The sequence below is a fragment of the Protopterus annectens genome, chromosome 1.part1 (assembly GCF_019279795.1).
Source record: "Protopterus annectens isolate FY-2018-M chromosome 1.part1, PAN1.0, whole genome shotgun sequence".
Taxonomy (NCBI): domain Eukaryota; kingdom Metazoa; phylum Chordata; order Ceratodontiformes; family Protopteridae; genus Protopterus; species Protopterus annectens.
The window spans coordinates 1,453,740,871-1,453,764,052 of NC_056726.1; positions in this window are offsets into that span (position 1 = coordinate 1,453,740,871).

Here is a 23,182-nt window from a genome sequence, read left to right on the forward strand (position 1 = left end):
TACATCTATACCTCATATACATGGTGTTGAATGTGTAAAAACATTTTTAGAGAGGTTTTCTGATTATGACATCGAGAAGATCAGGTTGTTGTGTGACTTATTGATGATGGTCTTAACATCTAATATTTTCATTTTTGACACCAGTTTGTATTATCAAGAAAGAGGAGTAGCAATGGGAACAGCAGTTGCAAATACTTATACGAATATTGTCATGTACATGTGGGAAGAGACATAGGTTCATAGGTAGGTACTAGGCTATTGGCCCTAGGGCCTATATAAGCCTAGCCAAATGTACCCTGGCTTTCACCACCCAAGAAAATTATTTTCCTGTGCCACTGTGGAGCAGAGCCACAGAAGTGATCCCCGGAGTGAATTTCCTATCTCCCATCCAATCATCAAGATTTTTCCTTGAACAGTACTAATGAGGAGCTTTGCTTGATATAGATAGGTAGTTTGTTCCAGAGTATGGGAAGTCTCTGGGGCAGGAATCTATCCCTCCAGCATGTTCTGTTTATTGTGGTGATGAGGTTTAGGTCCCTAGAGCATGTAGCTCATTGGGATTGGGATTTCTTTAAGTGGAGCATGTCTAAAAGATCTGGGTTTGACATAGCTTTGTGTGTTAGGTAGAGATCGCCTCTGAGTAGGCAATATGCAATGGAGTAAAGCTGCAGTTTTTTGAGATGGTCTGCATAGGGCATCTCTTTGAGGTTGGTAATCCTCTTTGTGAAGTATTTCTTTGGCCTTTCCAGTTGTTGTAGATGTCTTGTGAGGTACATACCAAAAGGGGCATTGTACTCTATAATAGGTCTAATGAGTGACGAGTAGAGGGGAACAATGAACTCTTTTTTTCCTGGATGAGAAACCTTTTGTGATGAGATGTGCTGCATAGAATGATTTCCTGACTACTGTGGTGATGTGATTATCAAAGGAGAGACTACTGTCCACCTGTGTCCCAAGGTCTCTTATCGCACTTTTGGTGTTAAGTAGACTACCACCTATGTGGTAGTTCATGGGTACTGAGTTTTTACCAAAAGGAATGACAATGCACTTTTTGGCATTGAGCTTGAGGCCATGGCTTTGACACCAGGCATCTGTCTCAGCAAGGCCCTTTTGTAGGATGTCCACATCTTTTGGAGTTTTAATTATGGCTCCTAGTTTGCAGTCATCTGCTGAACTTCATTAGCCAAAGACCTTCTGTGTTGGCCTGTACTTCAGAGAAGTAGATACCAAACAGGAGAGGACCCAGGACTGAACCCTGTGGTACTCCACTTGTCACTGGTCTGAAGCTGGATTTGGAGTCTGCTACTTTCACAGTGTGGGTTCTGTCAGTGAGCCAGTTGGCAACCCATCTTGTTACATAGAGATTTATACCTAGTTAATGAGTTTATCTATAATTCCAGAGTTGTGGATGGTGTCAAAAGCCTCGGTGAGATCTAGATAGGCTGTGTGAACCACCTTAACCTCATCTACGGCTTTGGTGACTGCGTCAAATAAGTCTATCAGGTTTAGGAGACATGATCTGCCTTTTACAAACCCGAACTGGGTGGGGTCCTGAGTTCGGAGATTACCAATGTCATTATTTATAAGTTCCATGATGATATGCTCCATAACCTTGCAGACCAGGCTTGTTAGGCTAATGGGGCGGTAGTTTCTGGGGTCTGTGGTGGCTCCCCCTTTGTGGAGTAGGATAATTGTCACTGTGCGCCATTCAGTGGGCACATAGCCTGAGGTGAGGCTATGATTGAACATGGTACTTAGGTGGGGTGCCAGTTCGTTCTGTAGTTCTTGTAGAACACAGCCTGGGATGTTGTCAGGTCCCATGGATGCTGTGTTCTTGGCTTTGGATAGTGTGTTTTTTACCTGTGCAGCCATGATTACAGGAACTTTGCATTCTTCTGGTATAGAGATGGGCCCTTTAGGGGGTGACAGAGGGGTAAAGTTAGCACTGAACCTATCTGCCAGGATGTTGGCAATATCCGTTGGTTCTGTATATTTAGTGCCATTGTGCTGTAACTCAGAACAGATCTGAGCGTTGCCATTGAGATTCTTGGCATAGCTATAGAATGCTTTATGGTTGTCTTTAGAGTCAGTGGTGATTTTGTTTTCATAACTAGCTTTGGAGGATTTTATGAGGGATCTCAGCTTCTTACTGAAGCTGACCAGGGAGTTTCTCTAATCATGGGATTTTACTCTTTTTTGCAACAGTTTCTTTCTTCTGTTGTAGAGTTTGTTTATGGCAGGGGACCACCAGATTGGCTTCCTTTTTTTGGAGGATAGCATCTTGGTTCTGTTAGGGATTGCATGATTCATGCACTCATGTAAGTGCTTATAAAGTGCATTTGTGTAGGATTCAGCAGTCATACCTCTATTGTCCATCAGCATGGGTGTCGTGAATTTTGCCACTTCTGTCTTAAGAAGCGTGAAGTTGGCTTTGGAGAAATTTTTTTACTGTGGTTTCCCTAATGGGGGGTGGGGAGGGATGTGGATGTCTAGGGTGATTAGCTTATGGTCAGATCTGACCAACGAGGAATTGACCTCGAATTGAATTGAATTGAATTGTCGAATTGACGGTGTGGAGCACCGGTTGCCCATGTTGGTAATAACCAGGTCTAGGATATTGCTGCCCCTGGTGGGGGTGTGGATAAGTTGATCCATGGCATTGGAATTTATGAATTCCAGAAAACGTTGAGCACAAGAGTTGGTACAGGAGTAGTTTTCCCAGTTAATGGTAGGGTAGTTGAAATCGCCCATTATTAGGGTGTTAGGTTGTATCCTAATATTTTCCAATGTATTAAGAAATGAGGAGTGGGAATCCTGGGGCATGGTGGGGGATCTGTAGTAAGCTACAATTTGGATTGCGGTCTTGCCCAGAGTTAGTTGCACTTGGATAATCTCGGATGCATTATGCTGAGCAACTAGCCTGGAGGTGTGGATATCCATAAGGAATATGGACACACCTCCACCTTTAGTGTTTCAGTCCAGGTTAGGTGGCTGAAAGGTGTGGTATGAATTATAGCCTGGTAATGCAGGGGTACTCTCTGGAGTCTTGAACCAGGTCTCTGTCACTGCACAGATGTCGATGTTCTCCATTTTAAGGAGTGCCTCGAGAGAGTGCATTTTGAGGTTTAGACTTCTAGCATTGAGTAGCAATACTCTCAGATTCTTCTTGCCTGTACCTGTTAGGGTGGTGAATTTGTCATTTGAACCTTGCCTAAAAAAGGCACTATAGGGGTGTATCTGGAATCCCAGGGGCGACAGGTGCAGGCCATCTCTGGCAAAGCATCATGGCTTGTCGATCATATCATCCCAGACAGACAGATACTGGATCCCCTTAGAATGACACCAGAAGCTTAGCCAATTGTTGAAGTCAATCATTTTGTCTTTGTACTGTGGTATCATTCTGTGTGATGGCAGGATGCTACTCAGGGCTAGGGTCATACCTGCCTTTGCTACAAGATTGGACAGCTCTTCCATGTCCCTTTTCATGTAGTCCAAGTCCATATGTGTTGTCTTTGACTAATCCTTTTAAAAAATGTATTAATTTTTATAAAAGATTTGTCGATGATCTTTTTGTTGTGTAGGAAGGGAATCAAGATGAGTTTGAACAGTTCATCATATATGTTAATGGTACTACCAGTTTTTTAAGGTTCAAACATGACATATCTACAGATCATATTACGTTTCTTGATGTAAAATTAATGAAGAATGAGGAGAAAACAGTGCATACTGAGCTATTCAAAAAGGAAGTTAAGCGTAATAGTTATTTGCATCGTGACAACATGCACCCCCCCTTTTATGTTTGGAAATATAATAAAGAATCAGATGCAACGAGTAGTCAGATTAAACACTGGACATGATAGGATGTCTGAACAACTGGATGATGTTGTCTCTGACTTTTTAAATAGGGGTATTCAGAATCTGAAGTCAGTGTTGAAAGCAGGAGCATTCAACAGTAAAGACAAAGTAAAGGGTTTCAATCCTATTTTGGTACTGTGAGTCAAGACAGCGTTAGAGTAAGACCACAAGCAAATAACATGAGGTGTATGCTTGCCTATAATAGGAACACTGAAGCAGTGAAAGATATTATTAGGCAACATTGGTAAATTTTAAAGGATGTCCCAGCATTAAAGGGAATAGTAGGGGATCCACCAGCTTTTGGATATAAAAGGAAGAACACTTTGAAACAGATGTTGTGTTATAAGGAGCAACCTAAGGATTTCTTTAATGTAGGTAATGCGAAACAAGGTACATTTAAATGTGAGATTACAGGGAAGTCTACTAAACATCCAGTGACAGGTGGTGAGTTTGCTCTACATGCATATGAGAACTGCAATACAAGCAATTTGATATATTTAGCTAAGTGTGACATCTGCGATGCTTTTTATGTGGGTATGACAAACAGGAAATTTAAAGAGTGTATAGCCTGTCACCTTAGTGATATTATACATGGAGTAGTTACAAATGCCCTTAGTAAATACATTATAGAGAGGGCTGATCAACATAGTTTTAAATTTATGATTTTAAAAGTGATTTATAGACCATTGAGGGGTGGTAACATAAAACTTTTAACTTAAAATGAAGAGATGAGATGGATTTTAAAAGTGAGAGCATATGTACCACCTGGTCTTAATGACAGCTTTACTTTAAGGCCTTACTTAAATATGTTGCATCAGAAGGTGTAATCAGAGTCATGTGGCTTTTTAAAGTGTATTTAAGTCCTGCTGTTTAATTGATAGCATTTATTTCGCCTGAAGAAGCCTTGAAGGTGAAAGTTTTACTTGCGAATTTGAATTAAACTCTTTGCTGATTTAGAGTGTTTGCAGTTTTCTTTTTCTCTTTGTAAACAAAGTATTATTTCCAGAGGCAAGGTATAGCTATGGGTACACCTTGTGCGAACACATATGCTAATCTAGTCCGGGCATACTGGGAAGATATGGTAATATTTCAGGCAGCACATGATTGGAAAGATAAACTTTTCTTTTGCAATAGATTTGTGGACAATGTTTTCTTTTTGTGTGTGTGGGGGGGGGGCACCACATCAAAATTAACATCCTTTGTTAAGAATTTAGAATTTACTACCAGCTTCTTCAGATTCTCGTTGAATTATTCCAGTTGAGCTATTGAATACTTGGATGCTAGTGTTACTAAGAGAGAAAATGGAGAGGTAGAGACCTCACTATGGACCAACAGCATGCTTAGATATGATAGCATACACCCTAGACATGTATTCCAACACATAGTCAAGGGACAAGTCTGTAGAATATCCAGGCTTTGTACAAATGAAAATTCCTTTATACAGGAACTGGACTCTCTAAAAAAATAATCTTCAAGCACGAGGTTATAGCAAAAATCTACTGAAAAAGGAAATGGACAACAGCAGTCTGTATAGAAAACAAAGTGACAAACCATGGTTACATAGAGGTAAAAAATGGCCTAATAAGGTAGATGCACAGGTTCAAAAAGCTAATGAAGGTTTGAAAATAAGTTTAACATACAGTAATGATATAGGTGGTATATGTAATATAATTAGAGACAACTGGAGAATTCTTTTAACATATGAGAATATAATAGAGTTGTAGGGACACAATCTAGATTTATTTTTAAAAGAAATACAAATTTGAAAGATATTCTATGTCAAGAACCTATGCATTTTAAAAATCCAGGCATCAAAAAGAAGGGAGCTTATCCATGCCTACATTGTAAAGCCTGTAAGCACATTTTACAAGGAAACTGTTTTATACACCCCAGGACCAGCAAGAAGTACTTTTTGAATATGTATGCTGACTGTAACACACAAAATGTTGTCTATATTGCAAATTGTCAAAAGTGTACTGCATATTATGTAGGAAAAACAGATTGCAGACTTAAAGATAGAATTTGTAAGCATCTATCAGATATAAGGTTAAGAAAAGAACATAATGTACTGTACAAGCATATAGTAATCATGAATTTGCCTTTATGGTTATATGTATTGTAAATAGAAGTCAAAGAATGGGTGATTTGTATAATGAAACTGAATACAAAGAAACGCAATGGATTCGTAGACTGGGAGCTGACAAAGCCCCAGGATTAAATGATGCTGTCCCTTTAAAACCAGCTTGATTTTCATTGTGTGTGTTGTACTATATTAGATACTATGTTTTTACTAGTGTTTTATCATCTGATGAAGGGATTTACCTGAAAGCGCTTACGATACTGCTTTTATTATTTTAATAAAGTGAAGTTGCTTCATACACAGCATGGCAGTACTTGCCTTACTTTGCGATTTACTATTTGGATTTTTTTGGCAGTACTTTCAAAAGAGGGGTCCTTTACTTTTTGTTCTTTACTTGGCTTACAGGACAGACTTTGACCCAGCCCTGGTGGAAATGTTACACATTTGTAAATTAAACTGCACGAGGGTTACTTGCTCCAGGGATATTAACCTAGCATCTGACATGAACAGGTCAGGCTGGAGAGAGAGGTACATCTCCCAGAGACTGCCACTTCTCTGGAACAAGCTTCCAGTTCATGTGAAACAGAGCCCCTCCCTGACCCTCTACAAATGCAACCTAGATCAATGGATGGGTGAATGCAAATTCACTCCTGGTGTGGCACCCATGTCCCTCCTGGACAGAGTAAGTTGGTATTAACTAACATAGACCCTTACCTCTGCAAATGTCATTCGCCTAATCACCGATAATTGGGGCAGCTCAGGATAAATATAGCTAGGTTTGTAAGGACTCTAGAGCTATTAACCTGCTAGCCTTCTATGAACCTATGAACCACAAATCCTGTTATTGTAGCAACTTTCTAAGTTTATAAGAGCAATATTTAAAACATGTCCCTATTTTTGGGCCTTTGTCCCCAGATTATTGTAGGCTTTATCCAGATTTCATGGACTAAAAGGTTGAGAGGTATGGTTCCACTTGCTGGACCAACTGTAACATACCTGGCTATTTGATTCAGGAAACTTTACAGGTCACTCAGGAACTAATTGAACCCTACTTCTCCAGCAGTGCCTGCTGTGGTTAAGATCTGCCTGTCTGCATTTACCAGAAGGGATTATGTGATGTAGAACAGAGAAAAAAGACTGAAGCTAAATGTGTTACTCATTTTAGCCCCTAAAGCACCATTTGTTTATTTCTTTGTTTACTTGCTTGCTTGTTTGTTTTTATTTGTTTGTTATCCAGGTGGCCACAGTGGTGGGGTGGCCACGGTGGTGTAGTGGTTAGCATTTCCGCTTCACAGCAAGAGGTTCTCCGGTTCGATCCTCGACTGGGGTGCCTTCTGTGTGGAGTCTGCATATCCTCCCTGTGGTTGCGTGGGTTTCCTCCGGGTGCTCCAGTTTCATCCCACATCCCAAACACATGCTGTAGGTGGATTGGACACTCTAAATTGGCCCTAGGTGTGAGTGTGTGCTTGTGTGTGCCTTCTGTGGAAGGTTGGGTGCCGGGCTGGCAACTCAACACCATAAAACTCCACTGCCAATCATGAACAGACAGGTGATCCACTGTGGTGACCCCTAACCGGGAAAAAGCCAGAAGAAGATCTGGGTAAGTAAGGTGTACATGATATGGCCTTAATGAAAGTCTTCTACTTAGCCACACCTTTATTGGCTCATTTTTTTACTAACCCACTTTGTCTAAGTATAACCTTTCCATACCTTCATGTCTTTATTTTCCATACCTTGCCTTTATGTTATTACTGTTACTTTCTGTCTTAGTTGTTTCTTCCAAGTTAATTACTTATTCTCACCGTTCTGCCTTCTTGCCTTGCTGTGAGAATTTGCTCTCTTTGTTGGGATATTCAGCCTATTATTGTCTGCATTGTTTTCTGCTTTCTATTATCACTCCTTTGCTTTTCTCGATCCTGTGCTCATACACCTTTGACCTATTTATTTTTCTCCCATATCCCCTCCCACAAACACACATCCTGCTAATATATCTCTTATTTATTTTAGTTTCACTACTAACTCGCTTCTTTATCTTTCAGGTTCGTTTTGAAGAAAACTTCCAGCTAAAGCATTGATTTTAAAATACACTTTCCATTTACATTATGTAGTAATAAATCATTTTTGTTTTTAGGCCAGACACTAAGCAGTAACTAACTGCCTTTTGTTGTTGGCAGTGTATTACCTGGACAACTTTGTGGTTAGTCTGAGAATGTTTGCTTAACAGATTAGATTCTGAATAAGATACTGGAAAAAGACATCAGTGACTGTTTCAGTCCATATCCTAATACACAGATCGGCTTTGCTGAAGACTGGCAGGCTACACAAGAATAAATATGAGCATATTATTCCAATACCTACACATATACTCTTGGTGAGTGACCAGCCACAGAGAGAAGTGAAGGCTGAGGCATTAATTGGTTCAGATCAGAAAGGAACTGCTTTTGGTTGATGGGTATGTATCCTGAAATGGGTTATATCTGTATACGCTACAAATGCATAGTCCTGCTTGTAGGACTCCAAGGGTAACCTATGTTCTAATTGAATCATTATATATTGGGTAGCGAGGCATCGCTCAGACAGCATCGAATGTCCTTGCCAGTGACTGTCTGAAATAATGACAAGATCAGCAGAAGAACAGGAAAATATAACCTCCCCAATAGCAAGGCATGATGAAATTGCCCCAAGTAACATACCACAAAAATACCAAACACATATGCAAACTACAAAAATAAATAAGTAAACTACATACTGCGACCTTCAAGTACTATAACCTAAAAGAAAATAACTAGCAATCATAATATTGAACCAGAAAAGGGAAGAGACTGCAACTAAGTAAAAAAAAAGTTCCTCATTTTGGACTACATGAAAAGAGACATGGAAGAGCTATTGGATCATGTGACCCAGGCAGGTATGACCCTAGCCCCGAGTAGCATCCTGCCTTCACCCAGAATGATACCACAATATAAGGACAAAATGATTGACTTCAACAATTGGCTAAGCTTCTGGTGTCATACAAAGGGGATCCAGTATTTGTCTGCCTGGGAAGACATGATCGATAAACCATGATGCTTTGTCAGAGATGGTCTGCACCTGTCACCCCTGGGATTCAGGTTACTGGCTAAAGCTCTTGCCACCCCTATAGTGCCTTTTTTAGGCAAGGTTCAAAGGATAAAACCACCACCGTAACAGATACAAGCATGCAAAATCTGAAGGTAATGCTACTCAATGCTAGAAGTCTAAACCTCAAAATGCACACTCTCGAGGCACTCCTAAAAATGGAGAACATCGATATCTGTGCAGTGACTGAGACCTGGTTCAAGGCTCCAGAGAGCACCCCTGCAATACCAAGCTACAATTCTTACCACACTTTTTGGTCACAAAACCAAGACCGAAACACTAAAGGTGGAGGAGTGTCCATATTCACCAAGGATATTCACACCTCCAGGCTAGTTGATCAACACAATGCATCGAAAATTCTCCAGGTGCAACTAACACTAGGTAAGACTGCAATCCAAATTGTAGCTTGCTACAGATTCCCCACCATACCCCAAGATTCTCACTACACCTTCCTAAACATACTGGAAAATATTAAGATACAACCAAACACCCTAATACTGGGTGATTTCAACTACCCTGCCATTAATTGGGAAAACTACTCAGGTACCAACTCCTTTTCCCAACGGTTCTTGGAATTTATAAATTCCAATGTCCTGGATCAACTAATCCATTGTCCCACCAGGGGCTCCAATATCCTAGACCTGGTCATTACCAACATGGGAGACAGATGCTCCACACCAGTGGTCACGCCCTCATTGGTCAGGTCTGACCATAAGCAAATCACCCTTGACATCCACATCCCACCCCCACCCCCCAGTAAGGAAACCTCCTTAAAAAACGTCTCCAAAGCCAACTTCATGCTACTGAAGTCAGAAGTGACAAACTTCACAACACCCACGCAGATGGGATCTGGAAGTTTGACTGCCGAATCCTATACTAAGGCACTGTACGAGCACATCCACTCGTGCATGAATCGTGCCATCCCAAATAGAACCAAGATGATCTTCTCCAAAAAAAGGAAGCCAATCTGGTGGTCCCCTGCTATAAACAAACTATACAACAGAAGGAAGAAACTGTTGCAGAAAAGAGGAAAATCCCAGGATGCAAAAAACTCCCTCACCAGCCTCAGTAAGAAACTGAGATCCTTCATAAAATCCTCAAAAGCTAGTTACGAAAATAAAATTGCCAAAGATTCCAAAGACAACCACAAGGCATTCTATAGTTATGTCAAGAATCTAAATGGCAATGCTCAGATCTGCTCTGAGCTACAACAGAATGGCATTAAATATACTGATCCCAAGGATATTGCCAATATCCTGGCAGATCAATTTAGTGCCAACTTCACCCCCCTCTCACCCACTAAAGGGTCCATCTTAATATCAAAAGATTGCCAAATTCTGATAATCACAGCCACAAAGGTAGAAATAGCACTCTCCAAAGCTAAAAATACAGCATCCATGGGACAAGATGACATCCCAGGCTGTGTACTACATGAACTACAAAATGAACTGGCACCCCACCTAAGTGTCCTGTTTAATCATGGCCTCACCTCAGGCTTCGTGCCCACTGAGTGGCACACAGCTACAGTTATCCTACTCCACAAGGGAGGATGCCCCTTGGATCCCAGGAACTACCATCCCATCAGTCTGACAAGCCTAATCTGCAAGGGCATGGAACGCATTATCATGGAACTTATAAACAAAGACATTGGCAACCTTCAAACACTGGACCCCACCCAGTTTGGGTTTGTGAAGGGCCGATCTTGTCTCCTGAATCTGATTGACTTCTTCGAATCAGTCTCCAGAGCTGTGAACGAGGGTAAGGTGGTCCACACAGCCTATCTGGACCTTGCCAAGGCCTTCGACACCATCCCCCACTCTGGAATCATAGATAAACTTACTAAGCTGGGCATAAATCCCTACATCACTCGATGGGCTGCCAACTGGCTTACTGACAGAACCCAGACTGTAAAAGTAGCAGACTCTGAATCCAGCTCCAGACAAGTGACAAGTGGAGTACCTCCGGGTTCAGTCCTGGGACGTCTCTTGTTTGGCATCTACTTCTCTGAAGTACAAGCCAACACTAAGTGACTCTGGCTAACAAAGTTTGCAGATGACTGCAAACTGGGAACCATTATAGAATCCCCAAATGATGTGAATATTCTACAAAAGGGCCTTACAGAAACAGGTGCCTGGTGCCAGAGCCATGGGCTCAAGCTTAATACCAAGAAATGTATAGTTATCCCCTTTGGAAAAAAACATGTACCCATGAACTACCACATAGGAGGCAGGACACTAAACATTGAAAGTGTGATGAGAGACTTAGGGACACAAGTGGACAGTGGTCTCACTTTCGATAACCACATCACCACAACAGTCAGGAAATCCTTCTATGTGGCACACCTCATCACTAAGGGCTTTTCATCCAGAAAAAAAGAGGTAATTGTCCCACTGTACTCATCCCTCATTATACCCATTATAGAGTATAATGCCCCATTTGGTATGTACCTCACAAGACATCTGCAACAGCTGGAAAGGCCACAGAAATACCTCACTAAAAGAATCACAGGCCTAAAGCAGATGCCATATGCTGACCGTCTAAAAAACTCCAGCTATACTCTGTGGCATATCGTCTACTCAGGGGTGATCTCTGCTTAACATACAAGGCCATGTCAAACCCTGAGCTGTTGGACATGCTCCACTTAAAGAAATCCCAATCCCTCAGAGCCCCATGCTCCAGGGATCTAAACCTTATCATCACAATGAACAAAACATGCTGGAGGGATAGGTTCCTGACCCAGAGACTCCCCATACTCTGGAATAGACTGCCCATATATGTCAAGCAGAGCGCCTCATTGGCCCTCTTCAAAAGTTACCTTGATGATTGGATGGGAGATAGGAAATTCACCCTGGGAATCATGTCAGTCACACTGCTAGACAGGGGCCCAGAGAAGTAAATATTGTGGGAAGAAATTTCCAGGGAATTGTTATGGCTAGGCTTGCATAGGCCTTAGGGCCGATAGCTTAGTACCAACCTATGAACCTATGAACCTATTCAACTGCTCTTACTGTAACTGTCTTAGTTGATGTTCTTCGTGCTCTTGTCTGTTCAGTCACTCTTACTCTGCACTTATCAATGCTTGTTAGTAGCCTCCTAATTTACTGCCTTCTGCACTTGTTTTTTAGTCATTTGTTAATTTAATTGCATTTATTTAAACTGTATTTGCCGTAATATTGCTACACACTCAAGTGTGCTTGCCTGCACTGCAATTTGAATTGTATTTACTGCTGTTTTAGCTGCTTTTCTGTAAAAAAAAAAAAAAAAATATATATATATATATATATATATATATATATATATATATATATATACATATAAGCTTGTTCCCTGCCTTTCCTGTAACTAGTCTAGTCAAGATACAGACTTGCTGTATCCAGGACTGTTGGTAAGCTTCTGAGCCCCCCCAAACCTTTCTGTGTTGGAGGGAAGCCTTCTAGCTTATCAGTGGGAGTGGTAAGCACTAGGTAGCCTATCTACCATGGGAAGAGTGGGTTTTGGTCCAGAAATTGTAGTTCATTGGCCGTTTGAGCAGTTTTTCCATCTCTTTCTACTTTCTGTTTCAAAAGCCCACATTTGCATTTGGTCCCCACCTTTACTGTAACTAGTGTAGTCCAGGTACAGATTTGCTGTAACCAGGACTGTTGGTAAGCTTCTGAGCCCCCACAAGTCCTTCTGTGTTTGAGAGAAGCCTTCTAGCTTATCAGTGGGAGTGGTAAGCACTAGGTAACCTATCTACCACAAGAGGAGCAGTTTCTGGCCCAGAAATTATAGTTTAATGGCTGTTTGGGAAGCTTTTCCATCTCTTTCAACCCTCTGATTTAAAAGCCTGTGTTTGCACTTGTTTCCTGCCTTTCCTATTACTAGTCGAGTCCAGGCACAGATTTGCTATATCCAGGACTCTCTGTAAGCTTCTGAGCCCCCAAGCCTTTCCGTGTTGGAGGGAAGCCTTCTAGCTTATCAGTGGGAGTGGTAAGCATTAGGTAGCCTATCTACCACAAGAGGAGGGGTTCCTGGCCTAGAAATTGTAGCTATTGGCTATTTGAGCAGTTTTTTTCCATCTCGTTCAACTTTCTAGTTTGAAAGCTGCACTTGCGCCTGTTTCCCGCTTTTCCTATAACTAGCCTAGTCCGGTTATAGAGTTGCTGTATCCAGGATTGTTGGTACATTTCTGAGCCACCCAAGCCTTTCTGTGTTGGAGGGAAGCCTTCTAGCTTATCAGTGGGAGTGGTAAGCATTAGGTAGCCTATCTACCACAAGAGGAATGGTTCTTGGCCCAGAAATTGTAGCTTATTGACCATTTGGACAGTTTGTCCATCTCTTTAGACTTTCTGGTTTAATAGACCACATCGGAACTTGTTTCCCATCTTTCCTGTAACTAACCTACTGGGATTCACTAGAAAGCCTTAAACTGATACAAACTTTTTAACTTAGAATAGAGACTTTGGAGTGATTAAGTATCCGTTTTCTGTACTTTCTTGCTGTACTTAACTGTTTTCCGCCTAAACGCTGACTTTCCAGCATTTATTGTGATTCAAAAGCTTGTTTTTTTTCACATATTGTAGTTATTTGACTGCCTGCACTTTTAAAAAGTCATTTTTTGTTTAAATAATTTTTTTAACTGTTGTAGGCTACACACTAAGTGTGATAGCCTTTTCTGATCGTTTGTAGTCGTTTAAAGCTGTTTTAAGTGTATTTTTTTTACTGTTTTTGCCTTATCTTTTCAACAAAAAAAAAACAAAAAACAAAAAAATTCCTTGTTTCCTGCCTTTCTAAGCTAGTATAGTCCAGTTTTCTGGCTAGTGCTGAATTCAGGGCTGTGTTACAAGTTTCTGAGTTGCCCATAACTTACTTGGATAGAAGGAAGTTTCTCTGTTCACCTGTGAGAGAGGGGAGCTTTGAGCAGACTATCTGTCCCTGGAGGAGTAGTTCCAGCCCAGAATTTAGTAGTTTATTGGCCATTTTGGGCTAATTTCTATCTCTGCTATAAAAACCACGTTTGCACGGTTTTGTGCACTGGGAAGTGCTGGTTAGCTAGGGTTAAATTATTCCCAACTTCACTAAGTCTCCTCTTCAGTTTTTCACTTGAAACTAGTCTAACTCTCAACCTAAGCACTCAAAAAGCATCCTGCAGCCCAGCACTTGCACAGAGCTAATAGCAAGCACTAATATACCCTGACACTTGATTGCCCTACAAGTCAAGGCTCTTTATTCACCCTTCACCAACCAAGTGACTAAGCAGCTCACCCTACTATTCAGGCATGACCAAAGAGCAATTTCAGGTGTACTCTCCAGGCCAGCAGGTGAATCTGGGTATCCTGAGGCAATGTTACAACTGCCTCATGTACACAGACAACCCTCTCCTCCTACCACAAAAAAACTAACATATGTGAGAGATGCAATTATACAGCCAAACTGAAGGCTAAGCTGTCTCCACCAAAGACTGGAACAGACAGTCAAGAGGAGAAGGTTAACATATGCACCACACCTCCAGCCACACATAGACCTACTAAACCAGCACTGGCAAAAAAATACACACAAATACACAAAATCATACTCAGAAGCTCTAAATAAAAACCTGCAAAAGCATCAGAGACCTGCAAAGCAGACACCCAAACAACCCTTCACCTCTTGTTACAAACCAGACAACACATAAAACACAAAATCAGTGTGCCGCACAATCACAGCCCTTAAAGCGAAATAACATACCTAACACACTAGTAATAGGTGACTCTATAGTCAGGCACACTAATGTCCCACTTGCAAGGCTGGACAAGCAGAAAGTTACTGTTAGCTGCCTGTCAGGAGCCAGAATCCACCACATAACACAAGCACTCAGGTCACTCCAGAACAAGTACAAATATGACTCTGTCATAGTTCATGTTGTTGTGAATGACCTGAGATGTACCTCCCTGGACTACATGAAAAGAGACATGGAAGAGCTCTCTGATCATGTAGCCCTGGCTGGTATGACCCTGATCTTGAGTAGCATCCTGCACTCACCAAGAATGATACCTCAGTATAAAGAAAAAAATGATCAATTTCAACAATTGGCTAAGCTTCTGGTGTCATTCAAAGGGGATCTAGTGTTTGTCAGCCTGGGACGACATGCTAGACAAGCCGCGTTGCTTCACAACAGATTGCTTGCACCTGTCATCACTAGGCTTTCGAATACTGGCCAAGTCTCTTGCTGCCCCATAGTGCCTTTTTTAGGAAAGGCTCAGAAGTCAAACCCACCTCAGTAAACAGCACAATTAACAAACAACTGAGTTATGCTACTCAACACCAGGAGTTTAAATCTCAAATTGCATACGCTCAAAGCACTCCTCAGTATGGAGAACGTCGACATCTATGCAGTAACTGAAACCTGATTCAGGACTTCAGAGAGCACCCCAGCACTACTGGGCTACAACTCGTACCACATGTTTCGGGCACGGAACGAAACACAAAAGGAGGGGGTGTATTCATATTCATTAAGGATACCTACACCTCCAGGTTAGTGGCGCAGCATGATACCTCTGAGATCATCCATGTGCAACTAACATTGGGCAAATCTGCAATGCAAATTGTGGCCTGATACAGATCACCCTCCATGACCCAGGACCACCACTCCACCTTTCTGGAAACTCTGCAAAACATGAAGGTTGTACTGAACACCCTGATATTGGGCAGTTTCAATTACCCTACCATTAACTGGGAAAACGACTCGAGTACAAACTCCCAGGCCAGGCTCTTGCTGGAATTCATCAACTCAAATGCCTTGGATCAGCTGGTAAACTCCCCTACCAGAGGTGAAAACATATTGGACCAGGTCATCACAAACATGGGCAACAGGTGTTCCACACCAGAGGTCAACCCGTCACTGGTTAGATCTGACCATAAACTAATAACTCTGGATGCCCACACCCCACCACCACCCCACAGTAAAAAACTTTTCTAAAGCAAACTTCACCTTACTTAAGACAGAGGCGGTAAGTTTCACAGCCTCCAAGCTAAAGGATAATGCTGCCCAAGATGCAGAAACCTTTACAAATGCAGTCTATGAGCACCTACAAGGATGCATGGATCATGCCATCCCTAGCACAGCTAAGTCTCACTCCTCTAAGAGAAGGAAACCAGTCTGGTGGACCCCTGCCATAAACAGGCTATACAATAGAAGGAGGAAAATAGTTCAGAAAAAAAAAAAACAAATCCAAAGAAGGAAAGACATCCCTGATCTGTATCAGTAAGAAACTAATGTCCCTCATAAAATCAAAAGAAAAATAGCCAAGGATTCAGAAGATAACCACAAAGCCTTCTTTAGCTATGTTAAGAATCTAAGTGGCAACTCACAGATATGCACTGAACTAGTGCAAAATAGCACAAAATATACTGACCCTACTGATATTGCCAACATCCTGGCAGATAGATTCATTGCAAACTTCACCTCCCCCTCTTACCCCTGAAAGGGCCCACAACAATACTGGAAAAGTGTGGTGTCCTGGAAATCACAGACGCACAGGTGAAAATAGCCCTTTCAAATGCCAAAAACACAGCATCAATGGGGCCAGATGGTGCCCCAGGCTGCGTCTTGCACAAACTACAGAACAAATTAACCCCCAGACTAAACACACTGTTCAACCTCAGCCTCTCCACCGGCTATGTGCCCATAGAATGGTGCACAGCTGTGGTTATTCCACTCCACAAAGGAGGGGCCATAACTGACCCTGGTAACTATCACCCCATAAGCCTGACTAGCCTGGTCTGCAAGGCTATGTAGTGCATCATCATGGAACTCATTAACAAAGACATTGAGAACCTCCAAACACTTGACCTGACCTAGTTCGGCTTTGTTAAGGGCAGATCATGCCTACTAAACCTGGTTGACTTCTTTGAGACAGTCACCAAGGCCATAGTCGAGGGAAAGGTTGTTCACACAGCCTACCTTGACCTCTCCAAGGCTTTCAACACCATTGCCCACTCGGGTATTACAGAAAAACTCACCAGCCTGAACATAAACCCCTACATCACGAGATGGATTGCCAACTGGCCTATAGACAGAACTCACATGGTAAGAATAGTGGGCTCCAGGTCCGACTCTAAACCAGTCACAAGTGGTGTCCTGCAGGGCTTGGTCCTGGGAACCCTACTGTTTGGCATATACTTCTCAGAAGTACAGGCAAACACAGGAGGACTATGGCTAACCAAGTTTGCCGATGACTGCAAACTGGGAGCCATAATTGACTCTCCGGCTGACACAGACATCCTCCAAAAGGGCCTTACTGAGACGGACACCTGGTGTCAAAGTCATGGCCTCAAGCTAAATGCCGAAAAATGCATAGTCATCCCATTTGGGAAAACAAAACACCCACAAATTACCACATAGGTGGCAGCCCCTTAATATAGAAGAGGTAATAAGAGATCTGGGGACCCAGGTAGATAGTAATCTCTCCTTTGACAATCATATTGCCAAAGTAGTTAAGAAATCCTTCTATGTGGCCAATCTAATTACTAAAGGGTTTGCATCTAGAAATAAAGTGGTTATAGTGTCCCTCTACTCGTCACTCATCAGACCCATCATAGATTACAATGCCCCATTTGTAATGTACCTCACAAGACACTTCCAACAGCTGGAGAGACCACAAAAGTACCTCACCAAGAGGATTACTGGCCTCAAATATATGTCCTATGCAGCCCGACTGAAAAAACTCCAGCTGTACTCAGTGGCATATCGCTTACTCAGAGGTGATCTCTGCCTGATTTACAAAGCCATGTCCAACTCAGAATTGATGGACATGTTCCACCTAAAGAAATCCAAGTTACTGCGAGCCACGCACTCTAGTGAGCTAAACCTCACCACAACAATAAATAGAACATGCTGGAGGGATAGATTCCTGTCACAGAGACTCCCCATGCTTTGGAACAAAATTCCAAACTACATTAGGCAGAGCCCCTCAGTAACACTCTGCAAGAGAATCCTTGACAAGTGGATGGGTAACAGAAAATACATCCCTGGGATCACTTCATTGGCTTTGCTTGACAGAAGATCAGTTAATTAATCAATGGGGCTGCGAAAGCCGACACACTCTGGCTAGGCTTAAAAATGCCCTCGAGCAGATAGCCTAGTATCTACATATGAACCTATGAATCATGCATTATTTCGGAATATATTGTAATCAACACAACCTAATTGCAGGGGTGGTGCAATAACTCTGAGATGTATCACATGTCATAGGGATGTGTAACATTGTTGTACAGCACATTATACAGCACACAGCAGCAGCCACACTGACAACATGGCAAGGACTAGCAAAAAAGCCACATACCTGACATGTCACAAACAAATATTATGGGACATGCCTGACATGGAATGTAACACAGAAGGCAATACTATAATGCTCAAGTGATTGCAGCAACATGACTCATCCCTATGAATAAATACATTAATTTTGGCAGGGCATTGACAACAGGCATTACACATCAGCCATGAAACATACATCACTGTAGTTGATAAAGCAACATAGGTATATATGCATGTATAAGCATGTAGCTATGGGAAGGCACACATGGGAAGTGTACATCTGCAAGAGAATAATAAAGGTGAATATGTAAAAAGAGCTACATGTTGTCCTGAGGGGGAGGCATGTTCAGTACACTAGGATGAATGCAACAAGTATCACCGATATGCACAATTAAGTATACCTGTGCATTCCGTTATGGCATACAGCATTCAAATGTGTGATGTGTAAATCAGTGACATACAAATAAGGTAATATGGGAATGATTTGAAGAAATGCTCACAATATGCCAACTCGCAAGAGCTGCTAAAAATGGAAGCAATGACTGTCGCATAGAGCAGCACTTGCCAATATTTTACCTAAAATATAACAATGACAAATACGAACAACATAATGCAACATGAAGGCAGTCATTTACGTCAGATAAATGAGCAGAAAAAGCTTGTGGTATCAGACATTTGAGAAACCACCTACACATGTTATAGGCAGTGGTCACATAGTGGTTATCATTGCCATAGGGTGAGACTGCCATAACAGGAAACACATTGGATCAAGTGCTAGTGTTACTTATATGCAATCTAGGGTGCCCACGCGGACAGCTCACACCATTGCCTTGGCTGTCTCTGTCACATCCAGAAACACTTGGCCCATGGTGCTTTACCAAGGAGCTTATTTTGGTGACACTAGCAGGCTGGGACACAGTTGGTGTAGGAACAGTAGTGCAATGTGCCTGTCTGGATGTGACAGGTTGACCAACAGCAGATGCAGCACAGACAATGATGTCTGAAGGTGATGTGTGGGTCTACTGAGAAGGGCTCTCCTGCTCCTCACTAGAGGTAATCAGGTCATGAGGGTCAGGACATGTATCACCTGGTTTGTACTATGGTACTGCTCTAGCAACACCATAACAAGGCTTTCAACAGAACAAGCAACACATGCTTATTCTCATCTTGTGCAGCAAGTGTGCACTATGTATACTGGTAATACTTGTTGCATTTTATTCTGGTATACTGAAAATGCCTCCCCCTCAGGACAAAGCGTAGCTCTTTTTACATATCTGCACTCCTGACCTTCATGTAACACACATGTGCACATGTCAGGGCCATGACATCACTGTAAACATTCATGTACCCATAACATTAAGCACACACCCTCTGACACACATCCACAGACTTCAGCTACACTCAGTCCATTCTGGGGGAGACTCACCAGCACTACCAGATGCAACATGGGACTACAAATCAAAGCCATCATCATGTCCAATATCTGATGCCCCTATATCATTAGAATCACTGGCCATACTATCTTACCAGTCAGAGGCTATACCATGAAACACATGACTGTCCCATTCCAGAACAGAAAATGAACCCAGTACCATGCCCCATGTGCCATTTGCCATATTATCAGAGTAAGGCACATTACATCCCACTTCAGGATCAGTGGATAGGCCACTGGGGGAGCCAGGAAATGGACATGCTGCAAATACAGACAGATGAGACATGTACATTTACTGAAGCCAAATGAGGCAGGACCACTTGTGGTGATATGGACTTATTGGGTCAGCATGGCTGCGGGTGGTGCGGTGACTCTATACAGCAGAAATAATCCATATGTTACATATCAAACAAATATGATGAACATTGTTAAAACAAACATGCATGATGATGTACCTGATGTCCTCCTCTGACTCTACCTCTGGTGGTGAGGGTTGAAATGCCAACATCATGTAAAAATTGACACATACACAAAAGATGAGTTGTAAGCACATACATGGTGTCATGTAGCATTGAAAATGATGTATACCACAGAGCAAATAAGAGATACACATACCAGAAGACTGATGGTGTTTTCCAGACTGCAATTGTCCTATGCAGGTGAACAAGAAAGCAATTGTAAAAAACATTACAGCTGTACATATCCATATCACACTATGACAGACATATAGACTGCTTAACCACATCTGTCCTCCTCAAATTGGGACTGGATAATTCTCAGTCTTGTGGAACCTGTAGGTTATGGTGGAACACATACAACAAGCGAGTATACACCTCAGTCATAACAGCAGGCCGAGGCAGGCAAAGGCTATTGATCATCCTAACTGAATACAGAGACATCTACCTGATCTGTGCTACTGATGGACTGATGTTGATGGTCTTGTGCATGTAAAAAATACATCAGTACACATGGTGCTGAAATTGTCACCAATGCATTGTTTATGTAATATGCTAATAGACTTACAGATTCTTTCTGCATCTGGGATGTTCAGGAATACATGACTTTATTGGGCCACTGTGACATTAAATAAAAAATGTAGTGCATGTGAATGAATGTCATTGAATGACAATTGGATTATGCTGTTGAGTTTGTGAATGATGGACATACCTGTATGCCTTGGAACACTTGCTCCAGCTTCTCCCTGGGTATATGACAATCCTTGCATGTGTTATGATGGGAGGCCAAAAGATCATTGCCTTATCTGAGGAGGAAATGGTGGTCCATTTCCAGTGGCATTTCTCTCTCTATCATAGCACTGGAGCAACAGTGATGACAGGCTTCCCTGGAGTGGTTGCACCCACCCACAGGAATAACCATGTTGGCAATGCCCCTCCACATTTGGCTTAACCACAAAGTACCGCCCATTGCAATGCCTCAAGAATAATTTCAATTTTCCCTAGGAGAAAAGTTGTCATGGTGATTCCAGCTTAACATCTGAAAAAAGGTGATTTGCACATATCAGGTGGTATACAGGAGGTGCAGTTATTTTTAATTTCAAAAAAACTTTTGGATTTCCAATACCATGGCAAGACTGGACCCCATTCCTAATTCAAAGTATGGTTAAAGTTCATGAAATTAGTATTGATTCAATTTTTGTCAGCCAAAAGTGCTCTTCATAGCACCTGCAGTGTGACCAGTAATGACTCCTTCTGCAATTCGTATGGGGTTACATGGATTGGTAACATATCTAAATATGATTGTAGATTCTTTTTTATAAGACCCGTTGCTCCTACTACTATTAGAACTGCCTGGGTATCTTTCGTCCACATTGCTCTCATTTCTACCTACATATCCTAATATGTTCTGACTTTGTGTCTCTCTGTACACAGCACACTGTAGTCACTGGGTGTGGCGATTTCAATGATCAATGCTACTTTTATCTTCTTTCCATGGACCACTATATCCAGTTTTCTAGCAACTATCTTTTGAACTGTTGGTAATGGGTGATCCTATGTGATATAAGCTTCATCATTTTCTATGATGGTTTGCAGCTTATATTTCCAATGTTTTCCAGCCACTTCAGTACCATAATGTTTGTGCAATCCCAGTGCAACAGTCTTGCCACATTATTATGCCTTTCAGTATACAGTCCTTCTGCGATTAGTATGTCACAACCAACAATGAGGTGTGTGACTGTTTCCAATTCAGTTTTCCAAAACCTATATTTGTCTGTTTCTTCCACATGTTCAATGGACTTTGTAAACCAGCACGTACATAGCCCATTATCTTGGTCGCCAATATTAACCTTTCATCTCTTGGTTTGAACTCACCTCTCCTTAACCATTCCTGCATTCATTCCTGATCAACATGATAATATAATGCCCTTCATATGCATTATAATTCTATGTAAAGCAATTTATGTATTTTTTATTACCATCATGTATTGAGAAGCATAAAGAACATACACAAGATGTTGCAGTTTCTGAGTATATGTATTAGCTAGTCACATGCATTACTTTTTGACTGCGTCAGAAAAATGTAAGTGCAATGCAGGTCGCCATGCAGTAAATAAGAGAGAGTGTTGTATTTACCCTTGATTCTCAGCAAATGTGGATAAGTAACCCTATACTGTTATATAGCTAAAGGGTTAGCACTGTATGTGATGTCAGTAACTGCACTCCTGCGTGCATTGTGTTTGTAAGTTTTAATCTCACAGCAGTTCTTACTTGTAACCTATGTCAGGAAATCTCTGCATGGTAATACATGACTCTTTTATGCTATGGATGACTACGCATTTTTTTGTTATCTGCAATACTTTGAGATTGTTCCATACCACTTATATTGTTACCATAGATAACCTTGTGATTCCACTGTAACTTGTATTGAAAACAAAATATGTATGCGCAGCTGCAAATGTTAATTAATAACTATTCGCATACAGTACTTTTGGTAATGGTAAGACAGATATATATGTATTGCAAATGAAAATGCATTCCATCTGAGTGAGTGATATAATTGCACTTGAATTAGAGACAATATGGATATGCAATGACTTGACTGTGGCATAACTGACAAGTTAACTCCCTAAATCATGTAAGTAACTGCAGCCTGACTCTGTGAGTTCAAATCCCACATAAAATCTTTAATTCCTGTACTGGTCAGCATGGTGTTTTGTTACACATTTAGGCATTTTTATTTACTTGCAACTTATTTAAGGTAATCACTGTGCTGTATTATCTTATCCAATTATACCATAGATATTGATGTTTTTCATGCACATCCGCATTTTCTAAGATAAGTAATAATTGGGTTATGTTGAAAGAGGCCTCCATCGGTACAAAAAACAGGTGAGGAGATGCCATTGATTTTTACTATTACATGCCATAAATGTACATTTTCACATAATCCCTCCCTTTCTCAC